The sequence below is a fragment of the Maylandia zebra genome, linkage group LG20 (genome assembly GCF_041146795.1).
Source record: "Maylandia zebra isolate NMK-2024a linkage group LG20, Mzebra_GT3a, whole genome shotgun sequence".
NCBI lineage: Eukaryota > Metazoa > Chordata > Actinopteri > Cichliformes > Cichlidae > Maylandia > Maylandia zebra.
The window spans coordinates 6,570,328-6,589,365 of record NC_135186.1 but is presented as its reverse complement, the minus strand read 5'-3'; the positions used below and the strand labels follow the sequence as shown (position 1 = coordinate 6,589,365).

General features: G+C 40.4%; 1 protein-coding gene across 2 annotated transcripts in view; it reads right to left on the bottom strand.

The window, feature by feature from the left end:
- Positions 1-19,038, bottom strand: part of LOC101474313 (kazrin) — a 184,127-nt gene that overhangs the window by 30,365 nt on the left and 134,724 nt on the right. The gene's annotated exons all lie outside the window — the stretch shown is intronic.

The following is a 19,038-nucleotide window of genomic DNA, read 5'->3' as shown; positions in this document are numbered from 1 at the left end:
TTTTGCAACGCAGCATTTACTGAATTCTTTAAAGAAGACAAATGTACAAAGCTGGATTTTAAGACCAAAATCCTTTTTCACTGGCACATTCTCAATTTTCCTAGTAAAAGCATTAACTTGGGATTTTTTTTCTTCATGTTTTTTCTCTACCTAGAAATAGTCAAAATTGTAAACAGAAATTCTTTAAATAGTAACAGTTTAAAGTGTATCTCTGACTTAAGCTTTATGCAACTGTGAAGAGCCATAGGGATTAGACCGGGGCTAATGACGACTGATCTTTGTCTCTCACTCGAATGGTGAAGGAATATGTGCATTTATTGACCTCCCTCCATCTCTGCAGTCGTTGTGTTCAGACTCCCTGAACGTACTCGCCTCTAGTTATTGTGATTCATTGAAACAGTAAATAAAATCTCCATCCCCAGCCGCTGATGGAAATGACTGCTAAAGTGTGTGCATTTGCATAAAAGCAGCAATGCATCAGCTGACGTTCAGCTGGTCCCACTGAATTATGAATTTGATCAGTGTCATTTCCTATTTATGTGATTTAAGCAAAATGTCTCAAGCCGTCTTCCTAAATAATGCGGCAGCCTAGGTGTGACAGGTTTGGTATGGTGGAAAACAATCATAAAACACCAAAACTTCTCTGGGGATACAAAATCCATCATCCTTTCTTCATGAATGGTGAAAAAAAGAAAATGAAAATTGGAGTAGAACAGAGACCCTCTGAAAATTGAATTAGTCTTGAACTCTATTATTTTTCTGGGCCTACAAGAACTATTTAGCCACTGCACTAAGTAGATCTCCTTCCACAGGAACACACCGTGTTTCCCAGGGGATTACTGTTGATGATTATATGTCAATACAAGGCCATCTCCATCTTTCTCTGTCTCCTTTCTTTGTATCATCGGCTTACTCTCCTTTCCTGTGTTCTTCTTCCATGCTGCAGTTCCCATTTCTCTCACTTGTGCCAAAACTGCAAGCCTCACAAAATAAAGTTGAAAAAAGGGTCCAGCAATCTGTCAGAGAGTCCTGTGGCCACGAGGCAGCTGAGATTGGACCTGGCTGAAACAGCAATGGAGGTTGAAAATTGATAGGGAATGACAGTAAGTGTCTAGAGGGGGGTAATTTTTAGATTGGTTTTCCCTCTTTAGAGTGAATGGGAGAAAAAGACAAGGTGGGGTTCGGTTTTTTTTGCCTGATACTGGAGACAAAATCAATTAATGGGCCAATTGTTCCCATAGAATTCTCATTCAGCCAGCTTGCAGACTGAGGACATACAGACCCACGGTACAGCACAGAAGATGGTGTCGTTACTGTGACAGGCAGCTTTACTCCAGCACACATAGAACATAATGGCTCCAACTTATTGTGTGCAGAGAACCATGTATAAATATTGGACCAGGAACACTTAGAATGGAAATTCTAGATCGAATGTTTATTTGATATTAACTATGTAACTGAGCACATTATTATTATGCCACTTTGATTTCTCCAATATGTCTCATTTCCCAAGTCCAGTCATAGTGCAACATAATCGTATCCTTTTAAACCCTTTGAACATGCCATACTGTATGACAGGAAAATGCTGTAAAGTGCCAGTAAGCCTAGATGAAAAGGTATATGTGTAGTTTGGAAGCATAGCATACTTTATCACAGGACTAAGGGAACAACCCAAATAAGGAATGTGTTAAATAAGAAAAGGAATGAAAGAGCAGCTGGGGTCAAGAATGTGACGGAAGGCAACAGCCCACATCCTCTTATTTGTTCGCGCTTGGCAGCTAAGCTATAGCCTATGCTTGAATAATTGCATTCAAACAAACGCTCTCTAAAATCCATTCAGAGATGCTTTGCTGGGTTAAAAGCTTAAACCTTCTTTTGAATAGATTTAAAAACAAATACATTTACGATAATGCAATTAAGGGGGCTTTTTTCTGCAGGTTATAAAACTCATTCTTTTGTATCTAACTGACGCACACAACTATGTGCATTGTGAGCACCATTACAAGCCAAAGTGGATGCTCTGTGGGCAGCAGTGGAGCTCTTTGAACACTTTTCAGTCCTGCCAACACTTTTGCCAAATGTCACACATATTTCTAAGTGCTTAATCATAGCAAGAAATAAAACCACTCAGATGTTTAATAAGTTAACAACTACCTAATGTTTTCTATATAAATAATATATTTTTGAACCCTTTTGACAAATTAAGCCCCACAGACTTGATGTTCGTGTTCCCTTTAAAGTCTTTGTGACAGGGCAACACTTAGGCTCCTATAAAATCTATAAGGATCAGCAGTGTTACTCCATGGGAAACTACATGCACAATACCCTTAAGGCTAATGCACCTTCTCAAGCAGAGTTTCATTTCCTCATAATGATTTTATTCCAGGAAAAAGCACTTAAGACTCATATCAATGGCTGCGCTCTGCAGCCAGAAAATCAGAAATGAGAGATACTGAAACACCTGTGCAATCAGTGGTGCTAAGGATGCTTTATTGCCATTTGTTTCATCTAAGCTCAGCAAAAAGACTTACCGGGAAAAACTCATATGTGCTTATCCCTACACATTAGCGAATGCATGGTGGGATAATAATTCATGTTTGCTCTTTAAAAGCAGCCATTATCTTACCTTTCATTCCTATGACAATCTGAGTCCTCTGGGAAAAGTAGAGCCTTATAGTTCATATGTATGCCAGTTTGTTTTATATTATGCTATATATTTTTTGAGATTCGTTCATCACAAATATCCATTTCTATTTGAAGGCACCTATTTTTGTAATACTTCCTCTATATACCGCCACAAAATTCAGACCATGAGCTGTTCCTTTTCTTCTCCATACTTTTCTTATCCTGTCATAGTGGTACAAGTTCATTTTAGTTTCATCTGTCCAAACAATTTGTTTTTCCCTCGAGAACTGTGCGGGCTCTTTCAGATGTTTTTTTCTGGCAAAGTTTAATCTGGAGTTCTTGAGTGTATCAAGTGGTTTGGACCTTTTTGAAAACCCTGTGTAGTTAGTTTCACGAAGGTGTCTTGTGATTGTAGACTGATAATGAGACACCTACTTCTCAAGAGTCACTGACTTGGTTAGATGAGTGAAGGGTTCTTGTCCAGGTGATGACCCACCTTAGTTGTTTTCTGTGCTTTCTTTTTCTTTGGTGTTGCTGAGCTGGCCAGTGCATTCCTTTTTTTAAGAACATACCAGATTGTTCATTTGAAACATCTGAAATGATTTTCAGATTTTTGTTTTATCTGTTCCAACTGTCAAGGAATAATGAGGGAAAAGGCTTCACTTGGCCATGAAAGTGCTTGGCAGTCAATTACCCAATTACTTTTGAGCCTCTGAAAATTGGGCCTGTGTTTAAATATGTCTGTAATTCCTATTTCAAGGGGTTTAACAATACGTCTGTTGAACCCCTTGAATTAAAGCTCAAAGTCTGAACTTCAATCACATCTTGATTGTCTGATATAAAATCAGCTGTGGTGGTGTACAGAGGTAAACTTAAATATCTGTCATTTTGCGAATACTTATGGACCCAGCTGTAGTAAACACCAACTAAGCCTAACCTAAATCAGTCCGCAGTTTATGCATCCACACAGAGGAAACATTTGCATTAATAAAGTCAGGGAAATTACATGATCATGAATATGCTAAATGATTTTTTTATGACGTACAAAAAGAAAAGAACCCAGCTGTTGATCGTGGAAACTCTGTATATAATATATAGGAAAATTGTATCAGCTGATACACATAAACTGTAGAAAGGGGACTAAATCTTCCCTTTAATGTGGTTTCAGCTGTCACCCATGATTTATTTAATATTTCAGTGTTAAATACAGTATGATCGCCAGGTACAAATGAGGTGTTAAACATCTGCCAGAAGGGCAGCAAAGGTGACGTACGTCACTTTCACACGCAGCTTCTCAAGCAAGTGAAAACACGTGCACATTTCCCATCTGGTCCCACACACATCACTCAGGGCAGACTGCCCACATTTATATGCCTTTCATCTCAAATGAGATGCTAGAGTCATTAATAAAAGACTCTGTGGGTCTCTGTCTCACATGTACACACAGACACACACACTCAGTTTTATGGACCATTGATAGCAAATTCATCAGTGGCTCATGACGGTTGTAATGCCTAAGTCTGACGAATGAAGGCGGCCTGCAGTGTCTGCTCTGTCTGGCAGTGCTTTGCTCTGGATTAGCTAGTCAATTCTCATGAGCTGAACAATCTCCCTGCGTTGCCTGAGGAGATGACAGGGTCACGGCTGATGAAAATGAAAGGGAAAAAAAATGTAAAATCACACCTTGCCTTGGGGCACTCCATCATAGAATTCAAACTCTAATATTATATATTAACTGAGACAATGATGGAGAAAGATTGGTATTCAGGATAAGACATAAGGGAATAGGGGTTGCTATTTATTGACAACCACACCAGCATGGAAGCTTAAGCCTCCACTCCCCGCGATCTTTAGCCTCGCAAAGTATGAAAATATCTGATTTTTTAATGAGTGAGTGTTAAATGAGAATGTTTCACCCCCTATGAGGGTTCACTGTGCACAATCGATTGCTTTCACTAAACAAACTACGACCCGTTCGAATTCCAGGAATTCCAGGTTGTCATTGTTAATTCAACTCAAATGCATATAAATGACAATGTCGTTCACTGCGTGGCTTCCTGCCTTTCATTCCAACAGTGTCGATCAAGTAGTCTCTGCTTCAACATCCAAGAATCTGACATCCACATGCTGGCAAGCCCATTTCATGCTTCAAGTCCTTGGAGTAATGGGGGCCGAACTTGTGTGAGAGTGAGGGGTTAGGAAAAAAATGATCAGAGAGAAAGATAGGCAGTAATCTCAGCCGCATTCCACCACAATCTGCGTCCGCCGGTTTAAAATCGTCACTGTGGATGGTACCGGCCACAGTTTTAAGAAAGCCGCAAAATGCAAATACAGTCACTTTGGCATATGACGCTACTACAATGTAACTGTGTCTAAAAGAAAAAAGATGCATATTCTCTCAGTTTTCTTTGAGGGGCTTTGGCAGGGGAGATTTAAAACAGTCTTTATTTTGGTGCCCTTTAACACAGTTACATAAGCAGCCCTCTTATTTTCACAGTCTGTATTCGTACTAAAGTGATAGTAATCCATGGGTTTGTTTCAAAGGCTGCAGTCATCTAAGTTAAAAACCCAAACAGTGAGATTATCATCCTTCAGAAACCGCAGATGGACAGATATATGTGAGAGCTCTTTGATTTTTCTTTTTTAATTTTTCAAATTAAGAGCAGAATTTCCATGACATCTGAAAGAAAGATGGCTTAGGTCAACAGGGACAGACGATTAGATTACTTGGTAAGAGCCTGAACTGATGGAGCGACTGGAGGAGTCCAAGATTGCAAATGTGCAAAAATGTATATCCTTTCACAAACGTGCAGAAATGACAAAGTGCAAGCTAGCAACTATCCTCCTGCCACAAATTCCTTATTAGACTATTTATCGTCCTCCAGCATTTTGTATTAGTAGGAAATCGGGTAGTAAATAAATGCTGCTGAGTCCAACCAGAGCCAAGTCTAAGTTACTGTAATTGCAGAAATGTGCACTATTTGCTTATTCATGGGGATAACTAATTAGGTGTACACTGCTATCTAAGGTGGCGTATAATGAATTGGTGCTTTGCTAAGGTGGCTGTGCTAGATATACACTACTGTTTGTGGTTTTATTCTTGGACAGCTTACACCAGACACGATGAGCATGTTAATTAGTTGCACCGGGCCAGGCAATAATAACTGTCATGTTTATGCTTGATGAGCTGTGCTGGTAGTATAAGATGTAAAAACATGCCATTCATAATGTCATGATATGAAAAAGTCTCTATCAACAATTAACTTGTGTTCTAACATCTATTACAACTATCTTCCTTTTGGTTCAATTATATTATTGCACATTGTGAATGAACACTGTGCTATTGAACTTTATTTTCTCCTGGGTGTTGCTGCTAAACACACAGCAAACAAATTAAGAATTAATTTTGTGCATGAGTGGGATAGCTAGTTAGATGATAACATATCAGATTCTAATGACACAGGAGGAATACATTTTTTGGAGATATATTGTTGGGGTTTTTTAGGTAAGCATTCAGAAGAAAATGATTCCTCCTAATGATTAGGTGGACAAATGAACTGAGACAGGTAGCTAAGAGGTGTCTGGCTGTTATTACGACAAAGCAGGTGTGAAGTGCATGCATGTGTGTTTGTGCGCATATTGTTAAAAATGACCTTTGGTCCCAAAGGCTCACACTATTCTTATTAATAGTCTGGGCCATGTGAGAGGCCAGACACTGTGTCACCATGGATATTTCATCAAACTGTTGAGTCTACAAGCACACACACGCATACACACACAAAGTCAGAGTACCTGCATCAGGTTGCCATTGTGATGAAAACCAGCAATCTATAATTTCAACAGAACACACACACACACACAGACACACACACACACCAATAAACAAACAAAGTGACAAAAATAAAAACAGCCATCTAGAAATGTCACGCCAAGATGACAATGATGATTTGGTAGCCAAATTAGGATATGGAGCCACCAAAACAATCCCAGTTGATTAGATACTGGGAGGGAAATATGTAGCTAATGGTTATGGAGTTACATTTATTCAGTTTTCAAACTGACTAGCGACTCAGCTGACAGCTTCTGCAAACAAAGCCACGAGATTGAAAAGACTGTCACTGCAAATGTGTGGCACCTTTTCAGTGACTTACTGAGAGCAAGTTCTGTCATCCAGCCATGTATATTTGATGAGCTGTGGAGGAATGGACAGTGTCTGAAAACAGCACCCAACAGAGGGACCAATTTGATTTGTGACAGTGACAAAACAAGCGGCCAAATTAATCTCAGTTTTTATTTAATGCTGTGGAGTAAATGTGATTAGGCACCAAGGTGTTCAAACAGAGAAATAAATGCAAGATAATAAAAGCCCCAATCAGACCGCCTCATTGAAAAACAAAATTACCTCTCGCGCTAAGATAGTGGCAAATCAGACTTACAAAGGCGCATGATTATTATACTTTCTTTACCATTATCCCTGACTTGATTCCAACAGGCAGCTGATTATCTGTATCTTGTTCCAAATTGTCATCTGTCTGCCACAACGGGAAGAAACTGGCTGGTACATGCGAGAGCCGCTTGCTGCACTCACCTGCAGCACAGGCGCTGAAATAACTAGGACAGAAATCAGCTACAATTACGCTGTCAAAATGAGCTGACTGAAAATACATGCAGGCTCCCAGGCATAATGCACTGATTGACATAAACGCATAAATGGACGTGTGCAAGCCTTTGGAGGCACATACAGGCATCAGCACACAAACAGAGCTCACCTGATCCTTACTGAGTGTCAGGTTAGTCAGACAGCAACAGCCTGTCCTGTTTTACAGCTAGCTTTATAGAGAGTACCCATCTACGGGGTTAAGACCAATCATGTCACTCCTCTGAAGCACTGTTTTCTCTCTGGCTGACAACTGTGAGACAAAAATGAGCGGTGTAATCTGCAATGATTGGGGGTGTGGATGGTCGAGTGCTGGCAGAGGTAAAGAACACAGGTTTGATGTGGCGAGAAGATCAAAACCAGAAGATTGTGCTGCTATAAAAATTATCAACAGCTACGACCACACAAAATCTGCTGCTATGGTTATAAGTAGAAACGGCTGCATGATTAATGCTGTCCAATTCCAGTTTACAAAAACCGGCCGCAAATTACCTACGTGGTAATCACAGGGCACGCTGGAGAAATTTGAGACGGAAAGCTGAGTAACTGTGCACAATTGCAAATACATAACCACACCTGGGATAGTAAGGGTTGGGCAAAGACGGCCTTCCATATCCTCTAGGTGTTTCTTTTAGCGTAAATGCACCTCTTGTGTCACAACCGCACCTTGAGGTTAAGAAGATTTACATGACACGCTTGAAAAATATACAAGAACGAAAACAAGCTTTGCTAATCTGTTCTGTTATGTGAACTTTTACCTCTGTGCTTGGAATATCTTTAGTCCAAGGTTGAAAAGCCGCTCAGCTACCAGTATGGAGATGCAATGCAGGTATTTGGAAGCAAAACAAGAGGGGGGAAACATCTATAGTTCTTCCCACAGTTGCAGCATTTTTCAGATGTAAGGTAATTCAATACTCTTCAGTTAAAATAGTCAGAAACCGTCCTCGCTGATGCGGCGAAAATTTCCTGTGTTAATGAAAGACGTGTATTCAGAGTAAAGTGGCAACTAAGAATCTGAGACCGCAGCGTTTACATTAGAAACACAACACACTGCCTTGTTTACATGGAAAAGAAGGTTATGTGAAGCTCCCCAAACTTCCAAGACTGTTATCTAGTTATCCGCAAGTAGCAAAGCCTCAGTCACACCCTGTTCTGAGACATCCACACTAATATAATAGTGTGAATCACTGTCATATTTTTAGACTTTTGATTTCAGGTTGAATAAAATCTCTTCAAGTTTATTCCATGCAAGTCAGCTAGGAAAAGTAAAACAAGGATGTCTGTTCCCAAACTCAAACAATAGCAGCTACTCTGAGGTCATCTCAGGTTAAAGTCTCCCAACGGCTTAACACTAAAACAGGTGACTGACTACGTATGGCACCAGGCGACATGTCAGCACGATGTGCTTTCATGTTAAACAGCACCACAAATCTCCGGCGATCTGGCAAATTTCGTCAAGCAGGACAAACACAAAGAAACACTGTCTTTTCAGTGTAAGACCTTTGAATGACTGAAACGCACTTCATACTCCAGTCTAACTCTGGCTGCTGCACTTGTTCCATTCACTCACCAGACTTTCCTTGCTCCCTGTCTGATTTCATCCCCTCCCCCGAGGGGAGTTCACCAGAGGACTCCAGGATCTGACGTGCGTCCTGAGACTTTCAGGACAGACCAAATCCTAAAATTACTGTTTCTTCAGCTTCCCAAACTCAAACCCTGTCATTCTTTAATTTTCATCCCCTAAAGTCAGGCTCAGTTGACACCAGGAAATAAATCCAGGAGTTATTCCTCTGTCTTTCCCCTGTAAGTGTACCTGTTCAAGGCTACTCCCATGAATTCAATGATACAGTGCATTAGGCCCCTCCCACTTGGCTCAAATAGTTAACTAGGTATGAAGGAGGAGCTCAAAGGGGCCATGACTACGATTTTCCCACATTATTCTAACACAGAGATGCACCAATGAGGGAAAGAGCCAAGCCAAGGTGTAGTCTTACAGGCAGGTGGGTGTTAATTTGTGTGCAATCCAATACCAGCAAGCTGGACAAAACCAGGCCTGTTGACTCGCCCGAGGCTTGAGTAAGCTAATGCTTTTAAAATAACACTTAGATCATAAAAAAGATCTTTAGCACCATTAAAACCACTGCTGCTGTGGGAAACTTTTGCACAAGAAAAATATCACGTGAGTTTTCTTTCTTGTGGTTGTCGAGCAACTTGAACAGTGCAAACTAAGTGTGCTCTGCAGAGTAAAGTAGAAGCTTAGGCAACACAATAATGTTTGGATTTATGACCAAATTTGTGGGATGTTCACAGGATATTGTCGTCATTTCTGGATTAAAACATAAATCCACTTTAAAATGTAATAAACTGGATGTGTTTACACTGAATTGTTAAGGCAGTCTTTTAAAGCCTTCTGCATTGATTTTATATGCCTCTTGTTAATATTCTGGTTGACAAGGAATGTGTACAAAGTCACTGTGACTTAAAGCAGACACAGATGCGTGCCATTTGTAATCTTTTCTTTTTGTCCAACCACCCTTGCAGTGACACGATATTTGAGGCAGGACGGTGAGTGAAGAAATGCTGATGGCCTAGTAGTTAGACAGAAGGAGCTGAGATTTTAAAGAAAGTTGATAAGCCCATGCATTAATTAAGGTTTATTCATCTTTCCGCAAGGAAAAGATAAGACCTTTACAAATGAGCAGAATGATGACGATGACTATAAAAGTATTTCCTACAATTAAAGCACACATAGGGAATTAGTCATAAAAAAGACAAAACAGTAGAACAGAGACTAATCAGAGAATAACAACGAGGATGTTGAAGTTATTTCCCCTTCATTCCACATAGTAATTAGGAATAAATCAGCAGTTTCTGTATGCCACTCTTTGCACAAAATTCATATTATATCAGGTGATTCAAAGTCAAATTTTAAGGATTTAAAATTTCTCTTCTCACTGTTAATCTCATGAATTATTTATTTATATGCATTTTAAAAACCTTACTGGCCTCCTGGTGGTGTGTTGTCAAAAACCTTCTTAAACCATAATTTAAAAGTCTACTTTATGCTCAAATTAGAAATCAAACATGGCAAAACAATGCAGCGTGAAATGTGATCAAATATAGAACAATAACTACGGAATTGCTCTTTATTATACGACATCCATAAAGTATGTTCTGGACTCAACAATAGCAAATCACAAGACTTACTTTACAGACGTGTTTGTAAAAGCCCATGTGTACATTTTACTACAAAGAGCAAATATCACAAAAGTGTCTGAGATGTCTATTGCACCAGTCTATTTTCTTCTGTTTATTCAATTCAGGGCTGGAGCCTATCCCAGCTGTCACTCTGAGTACACTCTGGACAGATCTCCAGCCTACAGCAGGGCTAACGCAGAGGGACAGACAACCATTTGCACTCACATTGAAACCTACGGCTGATTTAGAATCACCATTTAACCTAAGCTATACATGCTTTTGGACTGAAAGACAGGAGAACCCAGAGAGAAGCCTCACAATTATGGGGAAACTATCCACTCCACACAGAAAGGACCCACTGACTGAATCTGAACCCCAGACTTTCCTGGTGTGGAGCAGGGCTCCTAAATACCGCACCACCTTGCCACCCCCCGACTTCTATTGGAAATATTTCAAGGTCAATTAACATCTATGGCAGAAGCCTATGTTATCCACATATAAAGCACAAAGTAAAATGAACTCAACTGAATTAAATAAGCATAAATACTGACAACATGGGCACATAGAGGCACTATTTTTTGTGAGGCCACATCAAATACAAGACTTTGTACTGTGAACATGTGCTAATGTGATTTCACTTCATGATAACACACAAGGATGTTCAGCAATGCGTGGGAAGAAGTCTCCTGAGTTATATTGTCCCACACAATTGGAATCGAGCCACTGATTTTTTGCTGTAACTTATTTTTCCTGTACAGCCGTAATCCCATTCCACAGGATGGTAACCAATACCTTTTAATGCCAGTGAAGAGGAAAGATGGAGTTAAAGTAGCTATAAAGGAAGTCATGTACCTCTGCACAGTGTGTAATGAATCTACGGATGAGACATGACTCAGCTTCCAGCTCTGGAGAAAAGTCATTTATCGTGTACAGATGTTGGCTGTAAAAATTTCTACAATAATTTTAAAGAAATACATGGGGTGGGGGGGACCTCAGTGCAGTACCAAAGAAATTATTGCTCTGCTGTTCTTGAAATGTGAAATGAACTGGCAATTAGATTGGGTTTTACCATATAAAACAAAGGCAAGCAAGTTGGATACATCATTTTTATTATACTGTTCTTGCTTAAGATTTGTTGGGACATGCTAGAAGACTATAAGGTTACTAGTAAGAGATCCAACTGTAGCTCAAACTCAGACACTTATGAAGACAAAGTGCTAATCAACAGCTCTGTTGGGTTTCCTAATTAAAAGAATGTACTTGGCATTCACTGGCTATTTACACTACATTAAGACAGCATCAAATCACTCTTCAGGGACTGAGGAACATGGGGAAAATTAGCTATCTGTGATACACATTGCTCCACTGCCTGATGATAAAGTGATTTCCCTGTATTTTATGTGAAATTATGAATGCGAAAGAAGCTTTTCTGCATGTCCTGGATGCCTGGAGGTGATTACCTCGAAGCACAGTCCTTTAAATTAAAAATAATTAGAGCAACCAGTCTCTTTGTCTATGTGCAGTGAATTAGGTTGGCACAATAACTCAAAGAAAAGCAAGCAAAAAACTTCAAATCATGTATGTGTGTACATATAGTATGTGTGCGTACACAGTATATAAGTATAGATCTCTAATGTCAGCAACATGGTGCGGACAAAGTCCACCAAACTGGCCTTTGTTACAACACACAGTGCGTGTGTTAATGGACTTCATGTCCTCATAAATTCTCACTTTCCCTTTTCCTTCTCTCCGTGGTCTTTCTCAACAACCTTCAGATAAATCAGGATTAAATCAGTCCATAAGTCACAAAGTGTGAACTAATGGAGTTAAAAGTAGTAGTGAACTGTGAAGAAGACCAAGTAAAGAGAAGACGGTTCTAAGCAGAATGTGATACAAAAAGTAATAGAGGGAGATGTCTCAGAAATAAAGTTGTCACGGCAGTCTGAGCCACTGTAAAACACTGCAGAGGGTAAATGATCTCACGTACAGCAGAAAACTGCTGCAGCGCTGTTCTCTGCTGCTTAAAATTTCAGCACTGCAGCACTATCCACAACAAAATCAAGCTAATCAATGTGTGTCTTCTGCTGCACATATGCTTTTGTGTATCACTGGCTTTTTTGGCACTATTTCTTGCATTTTTCTATTTGTCCGGCCACAAGAAGTGGAACTGGGGACTCAGCTGCCGAAACATTTTAGCCCATCTGGTATGTGTACAAATCAGTAGGGTCAGGTGGAGGAGTGCATGGTTGTTACCATAAGTATGAGGGACTATCAGCTCAGCAGTCGCCATCAATGATTCTTAACAACAGTTCTTGACCTGCCTCATAGTGCATTACAGTGATTGAGCGGACGTGACTAAATGTTCCCTTTAAATCCATTTGGTGCAGGGGTTTCACTTTAAAAAAATCTACAAACTATGTAATTTCCCCATAAATGCCCAAATGTTTGGATACATTTGTAACCCAGGGGTTGTAACAAAGAAACATAAGTGTTTATAATGTGTGACCTCAAGACAATATTGCTTCTTTCCTATAATTTTCTCCACACACCTCACCTTTTTACTCTTTTTTACCACAGGCAAAGCACACAAAATGGGGACAGAGATTCAAATGGAAAATTGTAACTTGAAACTTTGCATGAAGTTCTAACGACTACTTAGTACTTTTATTGACCTATTGTGTCTAAACCTAGAGTTTAGCCCACATTATCTTGAACAACACAACTGTTGTTATTTTAAGTAGAGGGACCAAACCAAGCTCGTGTTGCAGATATAGGATGAAGTGATGACCATCAGCTTTGATTTCAGGAGCTTAAAAGAATATGGTTTCTAATTGTTGAGAAATTAATATGAAAGCTGATTAACAGAAGAGGGTTATTTCTTCATTACGTTGTTTTCTTCTACGTTTTGAAGGACAAACTGAAGGTGGCCAGCTGGCTGTTCATTTCATTTCATTTCATGATCCAAGGTACAATTTAGAAATTAAACAAAACACACACACACATTTAGTATCACCTTGGCACAGTGCTAGGCTAAGGTGTAAATCCAAATCCTAATGAGGTGTAGGTGTGGATTTTAAGACTGCAAAACAAACAGAGAAACATCTCAGAAGGAGTCAGACAATATATAATCTGATTAAGAGCACAGAGCGTTTAAATTCTGGAATGAAATTTTTAAAACATGCATTTAATTCGGTCATTACAGGTTTGAGTAGATGGCACAGCACACCTGAGTGTTTCTCAAGGTGATGACAGACAACCTGCAAACTAAGTTTCTTTCTATTTGGGTTTGTTTGTAGCTCAGGAGTCATCTAGCCAGGTCATCTACTAATCAGAAGGTTGGTGGTTCAATCTCTAGTCTTCAGTCTGCACACCTAAGTATCCTTGGGCAAGATACTGAACCAAAACCTGCTCTCTGATACATTGAGTATGAATGTGTGGATGTTAGCGAGAAAGCACTAAGGTGTAGGGAAAAAAGCACGTGTGTCGGTGACTCAGGCAGTTTGTATAAAGCTCTTTGACTGCTCAAGTACAGCAGAAAGGTGCTACACAAGAATCAATCCATTCATCAATCTACATGTTATGTTTTTGACACATTTTAAAATGAATTCATATTTCCTTATCAATCAAAACACAATATTCGTTAGTGTCGTAGCAAAATAAAGTTTTGAAGTGTGAACTGGAAACTCATTAAAAAGCTGTCTGTGGCTCTTATACTTTGCATTAAACTAATAAACGGTCTGATTATTTGGCAAGAGCAGAAATCTAAATCTTTGTAGCGCCACAGCTAACGCAATGGGTTTTAATTTACACTCCTTGAACACTTTTCTTAAGAACTCTTTAAACCCATCTTAAAAATGTTTTGAGAAAGGTCTTAGCTATTACATTACTCAGTAAAACAGATGGCTGTACTGTAACCAACAAAAGCCCTGCTATAAAGTCTTTGGTCACAGATTTTCATCTGGGATTCTGAAAGCAGATGTGACTAGAGGGAAGGGTGGCGGAGGGGAAACTTAACACCAACACAAACGTTCCTGTTGGATCCCTTTTTTAACCTCTTAATGGATTATCTATGATATTATGGCTTGTTGAGTGGTAAAGACCACCCAGAAGTCTGTGCTTCAGATTTGTTTAGTTGTTTAGTAACTCAGTCCGTTGCTTGGCACTAAGTAACCAACATATGTGTTGTGTGTTGCGCCCATTCAGTTTATGACTGCAACTGCTAACCAAACTTGCTGGCCTCACCTGACAACTTGAATCTATTTAAGATAACTTCTTACATGGTGGCAGCTTATACATCAACATTGAAGCTACAGTGGGGCAAAAAAGTATTTAGTCAGCCCCCGATTGTGCAAGTTCCCCCACTTAAAATGATGACAGAGGTCAGTAATTTGCACCAGAGGTACACTTCAACTGTGAGAGACAGAATGTGAAAAAAAAATCCATGAATCCACATGGTAGGATTTGTAAAGAATTTATTGGTAAATCAGGGTGGAAAATAAGTATTTGGTCAATAACAAAAATACAACTCAATACTTTGTAACATAACCTTTGTTGGCAATAACAGAGGTCAAACGTTTACTATAGGTCTTTACCAGGTTTGCACACACAGTAGCTGGTATTTTGGCCCATTCCTCCATGCAGATCTTCTCGAGAGCAGTGATGTTTTGGGGCTGTCGCCGAGCAACACGGACTTTCAACTCCCGCCACAGATTTTCTATGGGGTTGAGGTTTGGAGACTGGCTAGGCCACTCCAGGACTTTCAAATGCTTCTTACGGAGCCACTCCTTTGTTGCCCGGGCGGTGTGTTTTGGATCATTGTCATGTTGGAAGACCCAGCCTCGTTTCATCTTCAAAGTTCTCACTGATGGAAGGAGGTTTTGGCTCAAAATCTCACGATACATGGCCCCATTCATTCTGTCCTTAACACGGATCAGTCGTCCTGTCCCCTTGGCAGAAAAACAGCCCCATAGCATGATGTTTCCACCCCCATGCTTCACAGTAGGTATGGTGTTCTTGGGATGCAACTCAGTATTCTTCTTCCTCCAAACACGACGAGTTGAGTTTATACCAAAAAGTTCTACTTTGGTTTCATCTGGCCACATGACATTCTCCCAATCCTCTGCTGTATCATCCATGTGCTCTCTGGCAAACTTCAGACGGGCCTGGACATGCACTGGCTTCAGCAGCGGAACACGTCTGGCACTGCGGGATTTGATTCCCTGCCGTTGTAGTGTGTTACTGATGGTGACCTTTGTTACTTTGGTCCCAGCTCTCTGCAGGTCATTCACCAGGTCCCCCCGTGTGGTTCTGGGATCTTTGCTCACCGTTCTCATGATCATTTTGACCCCACGGGATGAGATCTTGCGTGGAGCCCCAGATCAAGGGAGATTATCAGTGGTCTTGTATGTCTTCCATTTTCTGATGATTGCTCCCACAGTTGGTTTTTTCACACCAAGCTGCTTGCCTATTGTAGATTCACTCTTCCCAGTCTGGTGCAGGTCTACAATACTTTTCCTGGTGTCCTTCGAAAGCTCTTTGGTCTTGGCCATGGCGGAGTTTGGAGTCTGACTGTTTGAGGCTGTGGACAGGTGTCTTTTATACAGATGATGAGTTCAAACAGGTGCCATTCATACAGGTAACGAGTGGGGGACAGAAAAGCTTCTTACAGAAGACGTTACAGGTCTGTGAGAGCCAGAGATTTTCCTTGTTTGAGGTGACCAAATACTTATTTTCCACCCTGATTTACGAATAAATTCTTTACAAATCCTACCATGTGAATTCATGGATTTTTTTTTCACATTCTGTCTCTCACAGTTGAAGTGTACCTCTGGTGCAAATTACTGACCTCTGTCATCATTTTAAGTGGGGGAACTTGCACAATCGGTGGCTGACTAAATACTTTTTTGCCCCACTGTATGCCCCTCATTCCTATTCTCTATGGATGCAATCAGAGGAGTCGCCCCCTGCTGGTCATTGATGAGAACTTCATTATTCAGACCAAGAAACTATACTCAATGAGATTAGCTTTATTTGGCTAACCTGGATTTCTGGTACTAGGGTTCAGTCTGAACTGAACTGAACTAGCAACAACTAAACATCACAGCTTTACAACTAAATTTATGTTGTTTTGTGATGACATTTCAGTCATTTAAATATGACAACAGGTTAGACAAATACAGCCTGCCTCTGACTGGATTCTGTGGGATGTAGAAAGAAGAACAAAACAGGATTTTTATTGGTAAATGGTCTAATATAAGCTTGTGTTTTACTGAATTTTCTTCTTAAACTGTTTGTTAAAGCAAGCCAGCCATGCACACACATTGGCGCACACACGTAGGCATACACCCACATGTACTGATATGCATATTTGGGGGATTTTTTTCCCTGTAACAGTATTTCCTTTGAAGACTGCTTAAATAAAGCCCTTCACAGCAGACAAGTATGATCTAGACCCTTTGAAATCCAGCTTTTAGACTTCATGACCTTTGAGTTCTACTTTTCAGAAGCCTCCTTTAATGAAGCCGTTAGAAAGCGACAAAGACCGAAGACAGTCTCACTGCTGCTCTGCTCCCTCCGTCAGCTTTAACCTCTCTGTAGCTTTTAACAGGAAGGCCAGAGGACACACAAGCACACAGATAAGATCGTTGTCTGTGCAAACTGCGGCACAATTTTCTTAGGATTCATAAGATCACATTTCTGTGGATCGACGGCTCAAAACTCCATTACAGGGATATAATCATTATGTCCAGAGTAATAAGTCTAAATTACCATTTCCCTTCCTTTCTTTGGTCATACTAGCCGGATTATGTAAAAACTGGCCACGACCTTGTGATCATGGCATACAGCATGTAACATAATAATATTGCTCTGTCCAGTTACTGCACTTATGCAAATGAGTCACATTAAAATGGCAAGCCTAGCTACTCTTGGACAATTGTGTCTAAGCATTTCTGAGTAGCTATTTCTGATGTGTGTAAATTACAATGGAGAGGCCTGGATATTGTTGCTGAAGGCAATTTAGCTGCCACTCTCCCACTGGCTGTAAGAGGGCTTCGATTGGGGCAGGTGTTTTGGAAAGTGTCAGCACATGAGAAAAATGGAAGTGCTCAGCAGAGACCGCTCTGCACAGTCACCCCCCCCACACGCACAGCTTCACATTCTCCCGTGCTTTATTAATCGTTTGTTCTTTTCTGTCTCCGCCCGCTTCACCGGTTGATTTTCTCGTGTTAATCAGAATATGCCTGCAATAACGTTTCCTTATGTAATCCCTCACCTAGTCTTTCTCCTTCTCCTCTTTTATCCTCCACTTCCCCCTTCCCTGTCTGTCCTTCCCTCCTAAGCCAGTTTTCCCTGGAAGCCCTGTTTGACTCCTTCGCATTGACCTTCCTATCTAATGTGGCGCACATACCAAGCCTTGCCCGGCTGGTGACATCAGTGCCACTTAATGTGCCGAAGCAGCACCTGTCTTCATTATGATCCAGCACTCACTGCTTACATTGGTCTCTCCCTCTCCTTCCCTGTCTCTCTCTCTCATAGCACAGCCTCTTAGATCCCCGTTCTCATTCTGATGAAACTTGTGGTGATATACGTGGCCTTGGCCACTGCAGGGGTTTGGTGTGCCTACGTGCTTTTTCCTGAGTCTGCACATTTACAGCACCCAGGAAATGTCTATAGAACTAAAGGACCAGCTGCTTTATGCTCTGTAGGAGTGACGCACATATAAAAGGTTTAAAAATATGACCGAATCTGTCAGTATATCTGCTCGCTTGAGTCTCAAAAGCAGAGTTTATATGTTATCATGTATTTTATGTTTACAGTATTGAAGTGTTAATAATTTATTAAGCTGTCGGTGAATGCAGTGAAGAATGACAGAAATACAAAAGTAAAAGTACCTTACAGTTGTAATCAGGCACAAGAAACTGCAAAAAATGATTGTTGTGTGACCATTTGTGAGTGCACTCAGTACCATCGCCACACTGGCACACACTATTAGGAAGAGACAAGAGACCTGGCATTCAAATAAAGCCCTAAGCAGGATGCTCTAATGAATAAAGGCCCTGGGCGGCTGCCTGGATGACAATAAAGATCCATACTGGAACTGGCAACTTTACAAGACACACTAGTCAGGACACACTTCTGGACTGACGCCGTACTTAACATCTTTGATCTTCTATAAAAGACTCCAAGCTTTAGTGATGAAAGTGCTGGAACATGGAGACGGACTCCAGACAAACTACTAAAAGTGTTTGTCTGGAGAGCGGCTGGCGCTAATGTGAGACCCGTCTGACCACCCAGTCAGATAAGCATCATGGGAATAAATACAGTCTTTAAAGTTAATAGGCTGCTTTTCCAGATGGCTCTCGGTGACACAAGTGACTAAACACACAGGGCAGACTGTGGTGACGGTGAAGCATGAGCTGAAGTTGGGTAACCGTTTAATAAAAAGTAAAACAATCATTTTCTAAATTGCTTCTAAGTGCATAATATTATAATTACTATGAACTTCTGACCTCGTTTAAGTGATTAAAAAAGCATCTCTTTTTATAACACATAGAGCT